The sequence below is a fragment of the Rhinatrema bivittatum genome, chromosome 2 (genome assembly GCF_901001135.1).
Source record: "Rhinatrema bivittatum chromosome 2, aRhiBiv1.1, whole genome shotgun sequence".
In the NCBI taxonomy this organism is placed as follows: Eukaryota; Metazoa; Chordata; class Amphibia; order Gymnophiona; family Rhinatrematidae; genus Rhinatrema; species Rhinatrema bivittatum.
In genome coordinates, this window is record NC_042616.1 from 207,409,562 (window position 1) to 207,426,657 (window position 17,096).

Below are 17,096 nucleotides of genomic sequence, written 5' to 3' on the forward strand. Positions count from 1 at the left end.
CATACCAGCTCCCAATCTCTCTCCCACACACTCCTTCACACTCTTCTCATATAGGCTTCCTCTCTCACTCCCCTGTTCTCTCTCACCCTCCTGCTCACCTCTCTCTCTTACCCCTCCCCTACCTTACACACTCTCTCTCACCGGGACCTTCATCTTTGCACGAGTGGAGCAGGTCCTGAGGCACGTGGGGTCTTCATCTTTGCCGCAGTCTACTCTGCCATTTTCTGGGGGGGGGGGGGAATTTACGGTTTGTAGAAGTGATCGTGCCAACCTATCAAGTTGTGGTGGTGGGATTCTCTTGATTTTATGAGTGCAGCAAAACGACGGCTCTTGTTTGACTTTATGTGGTGATTACACAGAGACATTAGTGCCTGAGAAGTGATTGCGCTGATCTATCAAGTTGTGGCGCATACTCAGGAAAGCTGAACTGCTGTATGCAGGCAACCACCAGCATCAACTGTAGTAGAACGCTGAATATGTGACCAGTACAAGGCTAAATGTAAACATACTCTCTGCATCTGCAGGAACCCCCTCTGCTCCCAAAAATGGGTGCAGAACAGAACTAGGGCATTACCCGTACAACTCACCATACAAAAAAGATATTCTGGTGACATCTCAGTAAAAGCAAAACAAACTCCTACTACTACCAGGTGCAATAGCCCTTATGACAAGACAGTAATTTACCGCTAATGCATGTCTTATTGAAAAAACATAACAAATAAGACTGATACAAATGCCTGCATGCTAGAAAAATACCTCACCTTTGTCACACACACAAAACCAACCTTTACCAAGTACAGAGAGCACAAATTATAAATATGGAGAAAAACTGGAATGGAAACCCCAAAAAGCCAGTCTGCATGCAGTGCAAACTTGGAGAAATGGAAAGAGAAATATAGCTCCCAACACAGTCCCAGGATCTGCAATAATGCACACAAACTAATCTGCACAAAGTTACACCTGCATTATGGAACACACTCAAACAGTAACAACCCTATGAAAAGGCAACACTACAAATATTTAAACCAGGCCCTAAACACGAATACACCTCTATTAGGAAAACAAAATAAGTCAAGCTGTTATAGATTCCCTGCTGCACTGAGAAGTGTTGTAAAACTATTTCTGTGGGGGAATAAATGTTATAAAACAGCTGATGAACAGAATAACATCCACCAATTAAAAACTCATAAAAATTAAAAATTGTCCAAATACCAATAAAATATTTCAAAACAGCAGTCATCATATAATACCCAATAATTCAAATGGCAGTCAATCAAGAAAAATAAACTTTTACTTACCCTCTCCAGCATCTTTACTACTCCTTTCCCTTTGCAGGCCAATAGCACTCACCAGAAGGAGTAGTGGCTGCTGAAGTTAGGACCCACAAACGCACACAGTCACCTCCCTGACCACTCTCGGTGTCGCGCACACACGGGCTCGGACTCCCTCTGGTTCGCCCGCTCTCAATAACCCCCTCTTGCCGAGCACAAATGGCAGCTGCATTAGCTGCCTTCTCCAGCCCCTGTGGCCTGAGAACATAGCCCCACAGCTGATGGGTTTCAAACTGTTCTTTCTCCCATCTCTGATCGCAGGTTGCGCTTCATTTTGGTCCAGGCTTATGCTGCTGTCTTACTTTATGTACGTACTTGGGTACTTTTGAATTAGTCACCCTGAGATTTCATCCATTAGTTGGGGTGGGGTCAGGCTCCGAGGTATGCACACTCACTTTTAACACAGTCACATGTTCACTTTCTTGATCATTTTCTCAGACCTGCTTGCTCATATTCCTCGCATTCTCCCACACATCCTTTCCCTACGAGCGGCAGCAGTCTCCTCCTCTGGGCACCCCGGCAGCCATGAAATGCCTTCATCTTCAGGCCATATCCTTCTTCCTGCCCCACCGGCCAATCAGAGGCTTTCTCCCTTCTTCCTACTTCCACTGGCAAGAAGAAGAGAGGAGCCTTCCAACTGACCTGCGGGGGGTAGGAAGAGAAGGGAGGAGGGAACACAATCAGGGGCAGTGGGCCGTGACACACCTGCTGGTGCTTGGCGGCACACTGGTGCGTTGACACACACCGGTTGAGAATCGCTGCTCCAGAGAACACCTATTACAGGTAAGTAGTGTTTCTTTTTAAGGTATTTTGTCAATCACTATTAATTTTTGTTTCTACAGTGTGACATTTAAAAGGATTTTCAGTAGCTAGTTTCAAATGTAGTGGGAAAGGTGCAATCTTTTGTAAGTATTGGGTCATATTTCTAATTATATATTTAAAGGCATTGTAAAATCCCTAGATATGTAGAGTTGCTGGTTAATTAGCGAGAGGAGCAGGCAAGTTATTAGAGCTATGCGATAGTCAAGCCTATATTTTCATTAAGGTTTTATGCAGGTGTCTACAAAGACTTATTATGGATGCTGTTTCTGCTGCTGCATGTTTTATTAACAAAAGATGGGTTTCTTAGCTTGACAATGGACAAGTCATTTGAAGTTGACTTCCCCTGCCATTTCTGTGGAGGTTGTGTCTGAAAATTCATACAGAAAAGCAGAACAATTTGCCTGGAAACAAAGCAAGGGAGCTTCAGATTCAGGTAGTTATGGAATATCGTCAGAGCTGGGTTTCTGGAAATAATATATGCTTGATTCATTCCTGTACTGAGAAAGCAAAATTGTGACTTTCTGGTGCCTGAATTACACAGTCAGAAGATTTTATGCAGTAGCTCATACAGGTTTTATCACTGCAATAAGCTGAATGGGAGGCTCAACAGGAGCAGGGACACTTCATACTCAGGCTAATCATCTAAAACATCCTAAAGCTATTTCCCTGATTTAACTACAAGTTGCTTAAATGTTTGTTGTGAAGAGTAGAAAGAGGCACAACAATTATCTGGATAAACTGCAAGACTATGTCCAAGGGAACTACTCTCATAGTTCTCTTTTGTATTATGTTTGAATAAAGTTTGTAGAACATTTAACAAATGTGATGGAAAAGGAAGTCAGTTTGAATGATCGATTCTGCTTCCGTAACAGTATATTCACTTTCTGACATGAAATAACTGTAACCTGTGAGAAGACTTGACCTTCTGTCCGTAGCTCTTGCATGTGGAGCTTGGTGTGTGGTCGGAGAAACCTAGCACTTGGGATTATACCATGCCAGGTTCTTGTGGCCTGGATTGGCCACTGTTGGAAACAGGATGCTGGGCTTGATGGACCCCTGGTCTGACCCAGTATGGCATGTTCTTATGTTTTCAGCTACATTTTTCACTGCAGTTTTGTTGTTTTGTAACTCAACTGAAGAGACATGGACTGCACTGAGAAATGTAGTATCACAAAATATCTCCATTCTCAAATAGCTCTCTGTTCTTCCTGGAACTTCCCTCATTTTACTTCTCTGTGCTGTATATAGTGGGATAGTAAATTAGAGGAAATATTTCTTCCCCCTTAATCTGGCTACTTAAAGAATTTTAAAATTCTGCATAATGTCTGTTTGAAAAGCTATGCTGAGCTATTTCATCTTTGCTTTGTGAATCAATTACTCTCTGTTTCCGTTAGTACTGTTGGAAATTGGAAGATACACGGCACTTTGCAGTATTCATGAGCTCCAAGCCAAGTGGCTGATGTGCATATGTCATCACGAAATGATACTGCTTTGCACTCATCCAGAGTTGGAGCCAAAAGATGTGGTGAAAGTTCACCTTGGTCAATTTACTTTTCCAAATGTTTACCTTCTCCCTCGTGCTCACAGAGAAGTTGCCTTCCACAAACTGGAATAAAAGAACTGCTTTTTTTTATCTATAGTGGATTTAAAAAAAAAAATAAAATTATCCAGGTTCGGTTTTTTTTTTTTCATACCAGTAATCCTTTTTCCCCCCTTGTGTGTACAGTCTCTTATTGGCTACAGCTAGCGAATCTCACTGTTGTGCTCTGGCAGGCTTAAACCTGAAAGGTCACGTCAAAGTCTTAGTCATGTTCAGAGATTATTATGAAACCGTGTGACGGTTCACCAGCAGTCCAAACAGGATACAATTATGTAGCTTGAAAATTGATATGTGAATGGACATGCACAGGTATTTTTTTTTTCATAAGTACAGTAGAGCTGTCCTTTTTTGCCATCAAGGTCTCCTTGTTTACAGGTAGATGTCTCACCAAAGGAAAATGTTTATGGCCTTGTTCCAAATATTCCTTTTATGCCTGCTAGTAAACCCTTGTGGGGATGTTAGCACAGAGGGATTCCTAACCAGCTTGCCAAAATGCTCCTGGTAGAGAACAGATTGCATTAAGTTTTAACAAGTCCAGTAGTATTTGGTATGACATGATATGTCATAAGAAAATTCAATAAATAGAATTTAAAAACCAGCAGCATGTTCTCTACATAATTGTTTTCTTTATCAGTGGTTTGGGAATGTTCTGTACCAAGCATTCAGGTTTATCTTTGCTTTTTATTTGTTTGTTTTTGTGGGACCAAGCATACAAAAAGTATCAACTTTTAGGATTATCTGATTCCAGATCTTGGCTCTCTTTTTTTTTTTTTTTGGGTTGATGGGGAGTTTAAGTTGCTGTATACTTATTTTAGTTGAATCATCCTGTGAAGTGTAGCATAAACTAAGTTTTGGGCTTTTTTTTTTTAAGTCCAGAATTCTCTCCCTTTGTCGGCTGATTTATTGTCTTGGGTTTTAGACTTGATGATCATTTTTCAATGTTTAACTCTTGGACAGTTTGCTGTGGTGTTTCCTAAGATTTAAATAATCCAAAATGAGACATTTTAAAAAGAAATGTATTAGCTTCTTGCAAAGACAATGGTAGTGTATGTGAGAAAATATACAGATTGAAGTATGCCAAAATGGTACCACAATGTATATGTGTATCCAAATTTAGAGGAGACAAATATGAAGGGAAATTTTGTTTTAACCGTTTTTCTTGTTCAGTTGGGATTAAGAGCCAGTTTTGGATGAGATACTGAGAGCAGACCGTAAGCTAATTAGTTAACAACTGTCCTGAAAAGTCAGCTTAGATGTGGTTTTTGGATTGTGGCAATGATCAACACACAGAGCAGTATACTTATATTAATGACCTGCCATTCAGGCTCTGGAAGAGCTACTTTTAAGGTGGCAAATAAGATTCACTGAAGCCTCCTAAATAGCTATTAAGTTCAGCCTCCTTATTGGTCGACTCCTGTAGTGCGAATCTGGTTCTGACATGCATTATAGTAAACTATAGAGAACTTCTTTGCCGGTAAATGGCATTCATAGCATAACCAAATAGTTATCAGTTCTTATTTGTTGAAAGCAGAGATCTGAATGTCCAATATTTCACTGTAATATGCAAAGTACAAATGTAGCTTAATCATTGCCAGTACTCAAAGTACAAGCAGATTCTCTGGCTAAATGCAATCATTTATCTGTAATATATTTAAATATATCTATGTATTGTAGAATTAAATAGGACTGAACAAAAGGTGTTTAGTAAGTTGTTGTGGATCTAATTTAACAAGGTTTTGATCAGCACAGAATAAAACCCTTGGTAAATTGGGCTTTACATGTAATTTGAATGGGTGCTTCCTCTAGAAAACTTCTTTTGTCTCATCCATTTGACACTTAGGCTAGACACAGATTATCTATGCTTCTAGTGATCTCTTTTTATATTTCTTATATGAATTGAATGAACCATATCTCATTAGTAAACTCTTGAGCTGTAGCAGTGTATTGTAAAGACATTTTTTATTTTATTTTTTTAAGAACTGTTTTAAACTGAACATAGAAAAAATGTCTTGCTTACTCTTGGTCTGTTTGAGAGCTTGTAGTACCAGCATTGGTCACAAGGTGTCAGTATAAAAAAAAATTGGGGCAGCAATGGCCTGAGAGGTTCAGTAGCACCTTTCCATTGCTTTCACTGGATTTTCTGCTGGTTGAGTTCACTTCTTAAGAATTTGTTTTGTGTGGAAGTTGTCACATATGAGTGGTCTTAACCAGCACACTGCCAAGTCTTGGACTGGATGCAGAGGACAACTTCATGAAGGAAATTGCTTGCTACAAAATGAAGATATATATACTCTTTTTTGTTTAGTCCTTATTGGGTGAATCTGTTGGGCAAAAGATTTTGCATAGTTATAAGGGTTTGATTGTTCAGGTAACTTCCTCTGTTCCAAGCCTAATTATTTCTTTCTAGCAAGTTCATAAAATAGGACTTCTCAAACATGTCCTGGGATCCTCACAAACTGAGATATGCACATTTGTCTCTAGCATATTCATTGTGGGTATCCTGAAAACCCAACTGGTTGTGAGGTCCACAGGACAAGTTTGGGAAGCCCTATCTTAAAAACATCTTTCTTCCCAGTTCAGAGTTTTTATTCCCTTGTCTTTGCCTTCAGCTTTACTTCATTTTTTATGTGCAGAGATGCTTTAAAAGTACTTCAGTCCACATGCAAATACTTGTTTTGAAGTTGTAGAGCACTTTATGCCAAAAAGCATATAGGAGAGTAACAATGAATTGTAATTGGTTTCACCAGTGATTTTAATCGTGAGTGTAGAGTACTTGCTTAATTTTAAAAACTTGCTGAATAGCTTTATTGCTTCTCTTTACTTATTGCTATCTGATGTCAAAATGTTTACAGTGAAGAACAAAATCTGGGGGAAAGAGTAGATGCTTGTTGAACTCCAAAATCCCCTAGAAACTAATTTTAGCACAGGAGTGGGCAAACTTTTTAAAGAGGGCCACATTACTGGTGATTATTGGAGACAGGGCCTGAGTCTCCCTTTCTTGGGGGGGGGGGAACCTAAAGCTTCATGGTCCAATAAAAAAAACCTATAACTATACCAATAAAAAGATGAATTCAACACAATTAACCAAATAACATCAAATAGTTAAACTCATAAAAATTGGTTCTAACCACCAATAAAATATTCCAAAACAGACACATCAAATACTAGTTTTAATTATTGGATATTAAGGATTTTAAAAATGCCCCGCTCTCCATACCTGGGAACTTTTGATTTTCAGATGCCAAAGATTTTCGGAGATTAGCGGTCAGAGAGGAATGGGTGGGGGGGGGGGGGGGATTGCATACACATGCGCTCTTTCTATCACCCATACACTCATGCTCTCCCTCACCCATACGCATTGTTCTCTCATCTACCCACATAGTTATAAACATGCACACTCTCTCATTGACTCCCTCACATATACACAAACCTCATTCTGGTTCCCTCACATACAAATGCACTCACTCTCCCTTATACACACACCTATCCCAGGCAAGCTCCCATTAATTATATTGCACACACCCCTAGGGAGGCTCACATTCATTCTTTTTCATGCACCCCCCCCCCCCCCCCAGGCAGGCATCCATTCCTTTGCACTGAGGCAGGCCAGTCTACACCAGTGTGTGATGCACCTCTACCAGCAGATGAAGATGGAGTAAAGCTGACGTCAAGGACACATAGCCCTGCCCCGACATTAGCCCACCAATATTTTCAGTCTCCAGCAGATGGTAGACATGCATTTCCCTACTGGGGATTGAATGTGGTAAAAAAAAAAAAAGAAATTCAGACACCACTTGAGCTCCTGAGGTGACACAAGTAGGTCCCTCCCTCAGTTGAGCATTTTCAGCCCAGGAGCCTGTCTCGGGCGTAGACTGGGGGGGGGGGGAGAGCAGTTGGAGCCAGAGGAAGGGCTCAGCGGTGACAGCTTGTGCCCCCACCCCTAGTAGCTGGAGACCTGTTCGTGCCCTCAGCCAGGGAAGACTGAGTTCAGGTATGTAAAAAGAAAAAAGTGAGGGAGGTTTTAGTTTCCCTCTTCCTTTCCTTACTAGGTCTCCTTCCCTTGGCGCTGGGTGTTTGGCATCCTTCCCCCCCACCCCCTTCCCGCTCACTTCTCTGCAGAGTTTAGTGAGAGCAGAGGCAGTGGGGGCTCGGCAGGTTGAGCAGCCGATGGCTAGGTCCCTCTTGAAAGGCTCTGTTTTTCAGCCATGTTGTAGAACATGGCGGTGTTTTTTCCCACGCGCCGGCGGGTGAGCATACTGCGCAGTGGTGCACAGATGTAAGCGTATGTGTTTTTGGGTGTGTAAAGCCGTGGCCTATATTTTTGTGCACATTCTTGAACTTGGGGGTTGTGTATGGTTTTGGGCATATTACGCATGCAGGAACTTGTGCGCATTCTATTGAATCTTCTTGAGTGCATCCTGTCTGGGCGTGGATTGCATGTGTACTCCCAGACACAGTTGGTGTTCGCAGTAGCTGATTAGCACAGTGCCGGACAGCTATCGTGCCAGGGACGTAGAGGTCTGAGTCTAGCTATCTAAGTGGCTTGCCATAGCTTCCTCTAAGCCTGTGTCAGTGCTGTTTGGACAGTGTGATTTACGTACTATGGAGGTGGCCAACATTGGGCCATCCCCGCAGATGGAGGGGAGTAGGGTGGAAGGCTTTACAATGAATGAATCCCCTCTTACTTTATTTCCCATGACAGAGACATCGATGAGAGATGTGGCTCAGACGGACAATTTTAGGTTTGAGCTTATGGGCCTCGATATGGATCCATCCTCCTCTTTTCTGAGTGGAATTATTTTCCCAGGATCTTCAGACCTTTCTGCAGGGTCACCCAGTGGAGCTGTAGATCCCTTCTAAGTTGTGTTTGCATCCTCGGGGTTCCCACTTTTCAGCCACTGCATGCAAACACCGCGGTGAGGCAGTTCCTGATGATGATGTTCCGGAGGAAGTGAATAAGGATACATTGGATGACTCTGGGGATTTGGATTTCTCCCCTCTGGAAGAGGGGGGAATTCCTCAGGTTTTGGAGCCACATAGGACTCCACTCCGATTCTTTCACAGAGATGTGTTGCAAGTCTCTTATCTGACTCTGAAAATGCATAGTGTGGCTGGGAGTGGCTCTTTGGGTGTGCGAAAGGAGGACCTTATTGGTCATGTTTTTCCCCTCCTGGATGCGATTCAAGAGTTGATGGACCTTGAATGGAGTGCTCCTGAAGTTAACTTCAAAGAGGGGCGGGCTTTAGCGGGATTGTACTCCTTGGATCGAAGACCTAGCCACCTTTGGAAATGCTTTTACCAAGAGAACCACCATTTTGGTGTAAGGAGGGGCAGTTCTAAATGATGCTCAGGATAGGTGGATTGAGGTTATTACGCAGGCCTTTGAGGCTATGGTGATGAATTTGAAGATTGTCTCTCTTTGCACCCTGGTAGTGTTCAATGCTACTCCTCCAAGGGGAGGAGCTAGCAACTTCTAATACTCCGTAGGCGGAGCTAATATTCTGTAGTGGGTTGGCTCCCACAGAGTGACGGTCTGTAGGATACCACTCGTAATTGAATTGGTGAATCCCTGGGCCAATGGCAGATGACAGCACCCCCAGGAGGGGATCCTGAGAGGGACCACCGGCTAGGCTGGAGTATGAGACAAACACAGATAGTTCTTTATTAGACTGGAAGTTGGACCATCAGAGGTGGCAGTAGAGAATCGAGGTGTCTGGTAGGGCTGAAGTCCTTCTGATACTGGAATGTAATCTCTGGGTCGCTGAGCTGTAGAGAGAGACTAGGAGTGAGTAGACAGGGTATACTGGATACAAGATGGTACACTCACAATAGTAGATGTCTGCAATGGTTTCTATGCCACAGAGAGTCTTCAGTATATTCAGGAGCTGTAGGCGAGCACTGGTTCTACAGACAGTCTGTAAAGGATTCTAGGAACGAGGGCCCTCGTGGAGAGAGTACCGGTTCTGTCAGTAACCTGCACAAAATAAGAGAGAGAGCGAGGCCCCCGAGGAGCATGTACCTTTGGTAAATCCGGATGCAGAGTAGCTAGGTAGCAACTGACTTAGGTAAACCTTGCTAACTCATGTTAGCGAATATAGAGTCCTCTTATCCCAGTTGCGAGTGACATAATCTTCGGGGGACGCCCCCCTCCCCCCCCCCCCCCCGAAGTTCACGCAATCACTTGTATTTTCATCGGGGCCGCACCGCGCACCCCTAGAACCATAGGAGCCATGGCGGTTTGCAGCAATCAATCCTCACAAAAGCGAAGAGGGAGGCGCCAACAAGATGAGGAGGGCGTCGGGAACCGACAGATGCAACAGGTAGCTTGCACTAGTTTGCATTCAAGAGATGCAAGGAGCAGGGTCTGATGGCAGATGGGTATAGAGCCAGGGGCCGCATTCTTAGCTGATGCGGGCTGTGACTTGGTGCAGACAGCTGCTAGAGGGGTGGCTTCCATGATAGCGAATAGACATCAGACATGGCTATGAAATTGGTTGCCAGTCATGATTGTGAGTCCAATCTTACAAGGTTACCCTTTCAGGGTTCTCTTTTATTTGTGTCCTTACGGAAGAGTCTCTCTTCATAGGCCTCGTTACTTTGGAAGATCTCAATGCTTTTGGCTTAGAAAGCCTTGTAAGGATACAGGCTCTGGAACCAGAGCTCATCTATCTTTATAATGGAGGTATGGAGACTCTCCTACGGAAGTGGGGTCAAATTATGATGGACCAGTGAGTCCTAGAGATAAGGGATGGCTATGCTCCTGGAATTCTTCTAGATTTCTCTGTATTACTCTATGGTCCCTCCTTGCAACTCTCTGCAGAAGAGAGTGGCAGTGTAGACTACTTTCAAGAGGCTGTTGGTCTTGTAGGTCTTATTCTGTCATTCCCAAGAAGGAGGCAGGGTCCTTTGACCCATCCTGGATCTTTAGGAAGTTAATTGTCTTCAGTGTTTGACTCATTTCCAGATGGAAACTGGATTGAGTAGTAATGGCAGTACAAACAAGGGAATTACTCATGTCTTAGATCTGACAGAGGTATATCTATACACTGGCCATGAACATCAGCATTTCCTGAACCTTGCCATTCTGGACAGTCATTGTCGTCATGTTCAGACCCAGCCCTTTGGGCTGCTGTTGCTCCCGAGACCTTCCCCAAGTTCATGGTGATACTAGCAGCATCTCTACGCAAAGAAGACATTCGGGTACATTTAGATCTGGACTGCTTACAGCCATCTCAGATGCTGGAGTATTTCTGTGAGCAATTCAACGCGGAGCTGGGCAAAGTATTTCTGCCGGAGAGTCATATTCAGAAGTGAATTGCTCGAGTAAGGCCCTGAGGACTATTAGTTCAGTGCAGTCTTGTCCTGGGGTCCATGGCGGCCACTTTGGACATTGTCCCCTGTGCGAAGGCACTCCTGTGGCCCCTTCAACATATGTTGCTCTCTCAGTGGAATCTGCAGGCACAGAAGGGCATGGTGTGATGTCACTTGCCCCTAGCAGTGAACATTCAGTTGCACTGGTGGCTACAGGTGGATTAATTTAGGAAGGGGATTTTCCTGGAGACAGTGGGCTGGTTGTTTCTCATGACAGATGTGAGCTTTCTGAGTTGGGGGAACTCACTATCAAGAGACGGAAGCGCATACAGTTCCACTGACATGTTGGTTCACAGAGTGGCTGGAAGCTCGTGTGGTCTTGGTACTGTCTGACAATGCATCAAAAGTGGCCTACATCAGTCATTAAGGTGGAACCAGAAGCTTTAGTAGTGAGCTGGGTTCGTACGTTTTGTGGGTGCCCTCCGGCAACGTGGAGGTACGATTCTTCAGTTGTAGTAGAGATCCAAAAGTGCAGAATACCAATATTTTCATTCAGATGTGGACGTGGGAGAGGATGTATATGCCTTCCCGTCATAGCCACAAATAGGCAGGGTTGTTCAGAAGATTGCTAACCCAATCAAAAATATACTTCTGGTGGTTCCGGATTGACTCCGGGGCTGTGATAGGCTCTCAGGATGGATAGATTGCGTTAGGGACCCATTCCACACGATGATCCAGATTGATTTTGTGTTACGGTTTGGCCCTGAAAAGAGCTCATTTGTTGAAGCATGATTACCCTTCTGTAGTTATTTCCACTTTGCTCCAGGCCAGAAAGTTTTCTATGTCCCGGCTTTTGTTACAGTCAGAGTTGAGGCCTGGGATGAGGAGCAAGGTGGTCAGCCTCTCAAGGGGAAATTCTTTTAATTTTGGAATTTTTGCTATAACATTTGCTTAAAAGCTTGGCCCTTACCACCCTGAAGGTTCAAGTAGCAACTCTCTCTTGTTATAGAGGGCGAGTCAATGGTGAGCCATTGTCTTCTCATCCAGATGTTCCCAGTTCTTAAAACTATAGTTTAATATTATGTTTTCATTACTGTGTTCTTATTATTTTTAGATATTTTACTGCAATGTTTGTAAACCGTTGTGATGGCTAGTCTAATACAATGGTATATAAAAGCCTAACAAATAAAAAAGAGTGAGTTAAGCTTCTTCGGCCTCCCATGTGGCTAATGTTGCCTGAAAGGGACCTTGATCTGGTCTTGATTTTTTTGATGGTTCCCACCTTTAGTCTACTGCATGGTCTTTCCTTGCGGCTACTTACCATGAAGGCACTTTTTTTCTCACGATCTGTTCAGTGCGTCAGATTTCCGAGCTGCACGATCTTCTAGCTGTGGGCCGTTTCGGTGTGTGCCTTTCCTTTTTTTTTTTTTTTTTTTTTTTTCTTTTTTGCAGATAGTGGTTTCAGAAATTTCAATTGGATCACCCTTTTCCCTGCCCACACTGGACAGGGGTAATGCACTGTGTGAGTATAGTCTTTTGCAGGCTTTGGATGTCAAGCGGCATCTGATGAGGTACTTGATTTGTAAATCTTTCAAGAAGTAGGATTGGCTGTTTGTGCTGCATGGCGGAGGTAAACAAGGGGAACGGCAATGTGGTGCAACTATAGCCCATTGGAAAAAGGTTGTGGTCATGGCCTCCTGTGTGGTTGTTTTTTTCTAAGCAAGAGAGTGCATTCTACTAGAGCTCAGGCAGTATTGTGGGCAGAGCTTTGGTTATTGTCTCCGGCTGAGTTTTTCCAAGCAGTGATTTGGTTTTCCTTGAATACCTTCCGCCCTGTTCAGGAATAGCTTTGGTACATCCCACTGGTGTGGATTGGCTACCTGAGTGCAGAGGAAGGGGAAATTACTACTTATCTGATTTTCCTTTCCTCTAAGCAAGGCAGGCCAATCTACCAACCGTCCTTGGCTGCTTACTTTCTTCTAGTTTAGCCCTTCTTTGCAGATGATGCAGACTGTTCAGTTCATTCATCTAAGGACTGGTAAGTGACATAACCAGCTCCTGCGAATAGTGCATGTTAATTCTTTTGGCTGAGCTCTGTGTTACCAAATGGCTAGAAGCACAAGTGCTTGACTGTTAATCACGTTCATGTATAATCAGTTTGTCCACAGTTTGACTTTTCCAGAGAATGCTGGTGTCTAGGCAGGGCAATGTGTCTGACGTCAGCTTTACTCCATCTGTTGGTAGAGGTGCATAACTCATTGGTGTGGCTTGGCCTGCCTTCCTTAGCAGAAAGGAAATTATCAGGTAAATAGTAACTTTTCCTTCATTCTTACACCCCCGTTCCCCCCCCCCCCCCCCAAGCAGGTACCAATTAATTTTTTCACACACATGCACATAGCAGCCTCACTTGCTCCTCCAATGTTGTTGTCACCGGCTCTGCTGATTTTGTGTATCGCGAGATCAGCACAGAGAATGTGCTGCCTTCACAAGCTTTTAATATTGCTTGAGACCATCAGAGATGACAGAAGGGCTTAGTTTGCCTGGTGGTGCTGATGTGTAGCCACCAACATCCAGTCAGTCATCAAAGAAGGCCTGTGATGTCAGACCATTGTTGATACCAATCAGCAATCAGCACCAAAAATTGTTTTTTAGGGAAATTATACTAACTGTAATGAATTCACAATCAATTCCCCCTTTAGAAATGCTATTTATATCGATTCTATCAATTTTAGAAGTTTGCTGTATTAATAGCATTGATGGATACATGTGGCCTGAACCGATCACAGGATATCGTGTTTTTCGAAATTTTAATACATCTTGTAATTCTGATCATGTGGTTTATGCAATTATTTGTCCGTGCCCTCGAGTGTATGTGGGTAGAACCACTAGAAAAATCAGGGTAAGATTAAACGAGCATAAGTCAAAATTGAACACCGCCACTTTGACAGCGCCTATTGTGACGCATTGTGTACAGCAAGGTCATCTGTTTGGAGCTTTAAAATGGACTGTCATTGATTACGTACCAATGGCTACACGAGGAGGTGACCGGGAGGGGTTGCTTAATAAAAGAGAGGCGTTTTGGATCTTTACGCTAAAAACCCAAGCCCCTTTGGGGTTAAATGAAGCGTTAGATTGGGTTTCATTGATATAAATGGTACATATCCATTACGTACGTCCATGTTTGTTCAGCTGAAATTTGAAAATGGCGTTTGATCGAGCCCTCGTCTCATAGACGTCATTACGTCACAACAATGAACGTTTTGATTGGTGGATCCACCATCTGTGTGCTCAGGTTAAAAACAGCGGCGGGTAGGATGTAGCGTTTCAATTGAATAGGGAGCGCATTAGGCGTCCCCGAAAAGATTTGCAATGTCATGGATAATTTTTGTACACCGACTACTTTTTGAAATATAACAACATCCCCTGAAGAAAGGTCTCGGACCAGAAACGTGGCTACGTCGGGTTGCTGATTTCCAACAGATAAGTCGGGACTTTTAAAGCAATTCCTGAGTTATCCGTTGTTGACATTTTTTTGAAAAAATCAAATATTGAAGAATGATAAATTCAGTTTTTGAAGTGATTTAAAATAACACATAAGGGTGTAGGCTTGTTTGCACACAAAATTTTAAAAAATAGGGGATGGAGGAGGTCTGGTTCATGATTATGCAGACATGAATTGAGTTCACCCTGGTTGGGGTTTTAAACTCAAACATATGAAACCCCTCCTCTACTCCTTTAAAAATTTTCTTTGTCTTAGTTATATGGGTAGCCAGTTGAGTCAGCACATTAGGCTTGACTGTCTCCCAATAAAAACACTGCATCATTGAAATGATTTGCAATCAGCAAACTTCTAAAATTGATAGAATCGATATAAATAGCATTTCTAAAGGGGGAATTGATTGTGAATTCAGACCATTGTTGATGACATCAAAGGTGCTAGTGTGCCGGATATAATGGGTCAAATTGAGGAGGAGGCCCAGAAATAATCTGTAAGGCCAGGTTTGGCCCGTGGGCCTTAGTTTACCCACCCTTGGCATAGATACGTTTTCTTCTTACCTGTTTTATCCTGGTTTTCAGAGCCACAGGTGATAGGAGGAAAGAGCAGTAGAAGGCCGTATGTTTTACAGCAGGTGCTGTAAAGAATTCAGATGGCCCAAAGCAGGGGATAAAAGCACTGAGGATAGAACCTATGAGAATCGTGGTAAAATGCCAACATTAATTTAGGCTATATCTCTTTGAAAGCCATTATCCATGTCTTTGTTAATGCTAATAGCAAGCACTCAGGAAAACAATTAAATATCACATTTACTTGTAGTCCAAAATGTCTACATGAAATTCTCCTTGCACCCAAAAGCAGTAATCTTAACTTTTTAAAAACACACTGCAGGTCATTAAACCCATTCAATCTCTGACCCTATTCCTGCATCCCCATCTAAGCACTGAGTCCTCCCCCCCCATCCCAGTCCCACCTAATCTAAATCCAGCAAGCCATTTTGTGAGTGGCAAAGCACTTGCCACTCCTAGCTCCCCTCCCCCAACAGCAACATTACTGCACTAGGCTTATCCTTATGCTCTCATGCCCCTCCCATGCTCACCCTCTCCACGGACCAGTCAGGAGGAGGAATATGGGAGGATGAGTGCCTTGAGCCATTTCCTTCTCCTCTGCAGCTAGCAGAGGTGCTGATCGTGGCAATGGGGGAACAGCCTAGTGATTAGAAGAGCGAGACATGAAGCAAGTAAACCAGTAAAATCCTTTGTGACCTTGATTTCACTTCATCCTTCATTGCCTTAGGTACAAACTTAGATGTAAGCTCTTTAGGGACAGAGAAATAGCAATAGCACCTGAATGTAACCTTCTGTGAAGTGCCTGAAAAAAAAGGCAGAATATAAATGAAATAAAACAGAGTTTTTAAAAGATCAGTGTCTGAGACTGATGCAATGAAGGAATGGAGAAGCCTCAAGACAAGTTATAACTCGGTAAAATAGCTATTTCCCTGACTCCAAAGGGCTTACAATGTAAGGGCCTGATTTACTAAGGCTTTTATCCAATGCTGTGTTTATGGGGAAAAAGCTTAGAAAATGGGACCCCAAGTTTGTACCTGAGGGAATGGAGGGTAAAGCACCTTGCCCAAAGTCCCAGGAAGCATGAATGAGAGAAGTGGAATTTGAATGAACCCTAACTTACAGCCCACTCCTCTACTCTATGAAAAAGTAGGAGAAAACCAACAGAATGAGAGATTTTGACCACCCCAACTTAGAAAAATAAAAATGTCCATACAACTTATTTTCAGTTTTTAGTAACTGGGATAATGTCACCTTTGTGCATTTTTTATCTCTTAGTTTATAACTTTTGAGTGTCTTTTCTGCAAGTTTTTGTGTTTTGCAATGTGTCTGGCAGTGGAAGGATTGAGTTTCTGCTATGGAGCTGATAACAGAATTTTTTTGTACGGTGAGTTGAAAGGAGAAACGTCCTAATTCTACTCCTGTATAAACTCCAGAATAGCTCAAAATATTTTGTTGCTGAAAGTGAGATGCACAACAGCTTATCTACCATTCAATCCTGTATTGAGAAACTGTGTACAGCATATTGGTTCCACATTTCTCCCTGATGAAATAAGTGATGATTAAATATTTTTAAATAAAATTTTATAACTTTTTCAATAACATCTTTTAAAGAATTAAGAATATTTTTCTTTGTGCCATTTTTAACAGTAAAATAATAAGGATTTTTTTTTTAGTTTAGCTGTGGCGTGTATTGTGGAGTCTGTCAGATGTTTCAAAATGGGAAAAAAGTTGAGAACCACTGATCTACTCCATAATTCCTTATGTCATTGAAAACCCTACAAAGTAACAAGTAAATATCACATTTTTCCTTGCTACATATTCAGGTCTGCATATCAGTTTTAAGGTAACAGGTGGGTAGAAAGGGATCATTGGTGGCCTACGAAGATAGATAGGACCCATCTGTAATTATTAATAAATAGTCAAGTTTGGATTTATATTATGCTTTTCTTCTAAACAAGATCTGATGT

At 42.6% G+C, this 17,096-nt stretch overlaps 1 protein-coding gene across 9 annotated transcripts in view; it reads left to right on the plus strand.

The window, feature by feature from the left end:
• The window catches only part of SP4 (Sp4 transcription factor), a 118,615-nt gene that overhangs the window by 24,456 nt on the left and 77,063 nt on the right, over positions 1–17,096 (plus strand). The window lies entirely within an intron of this gene.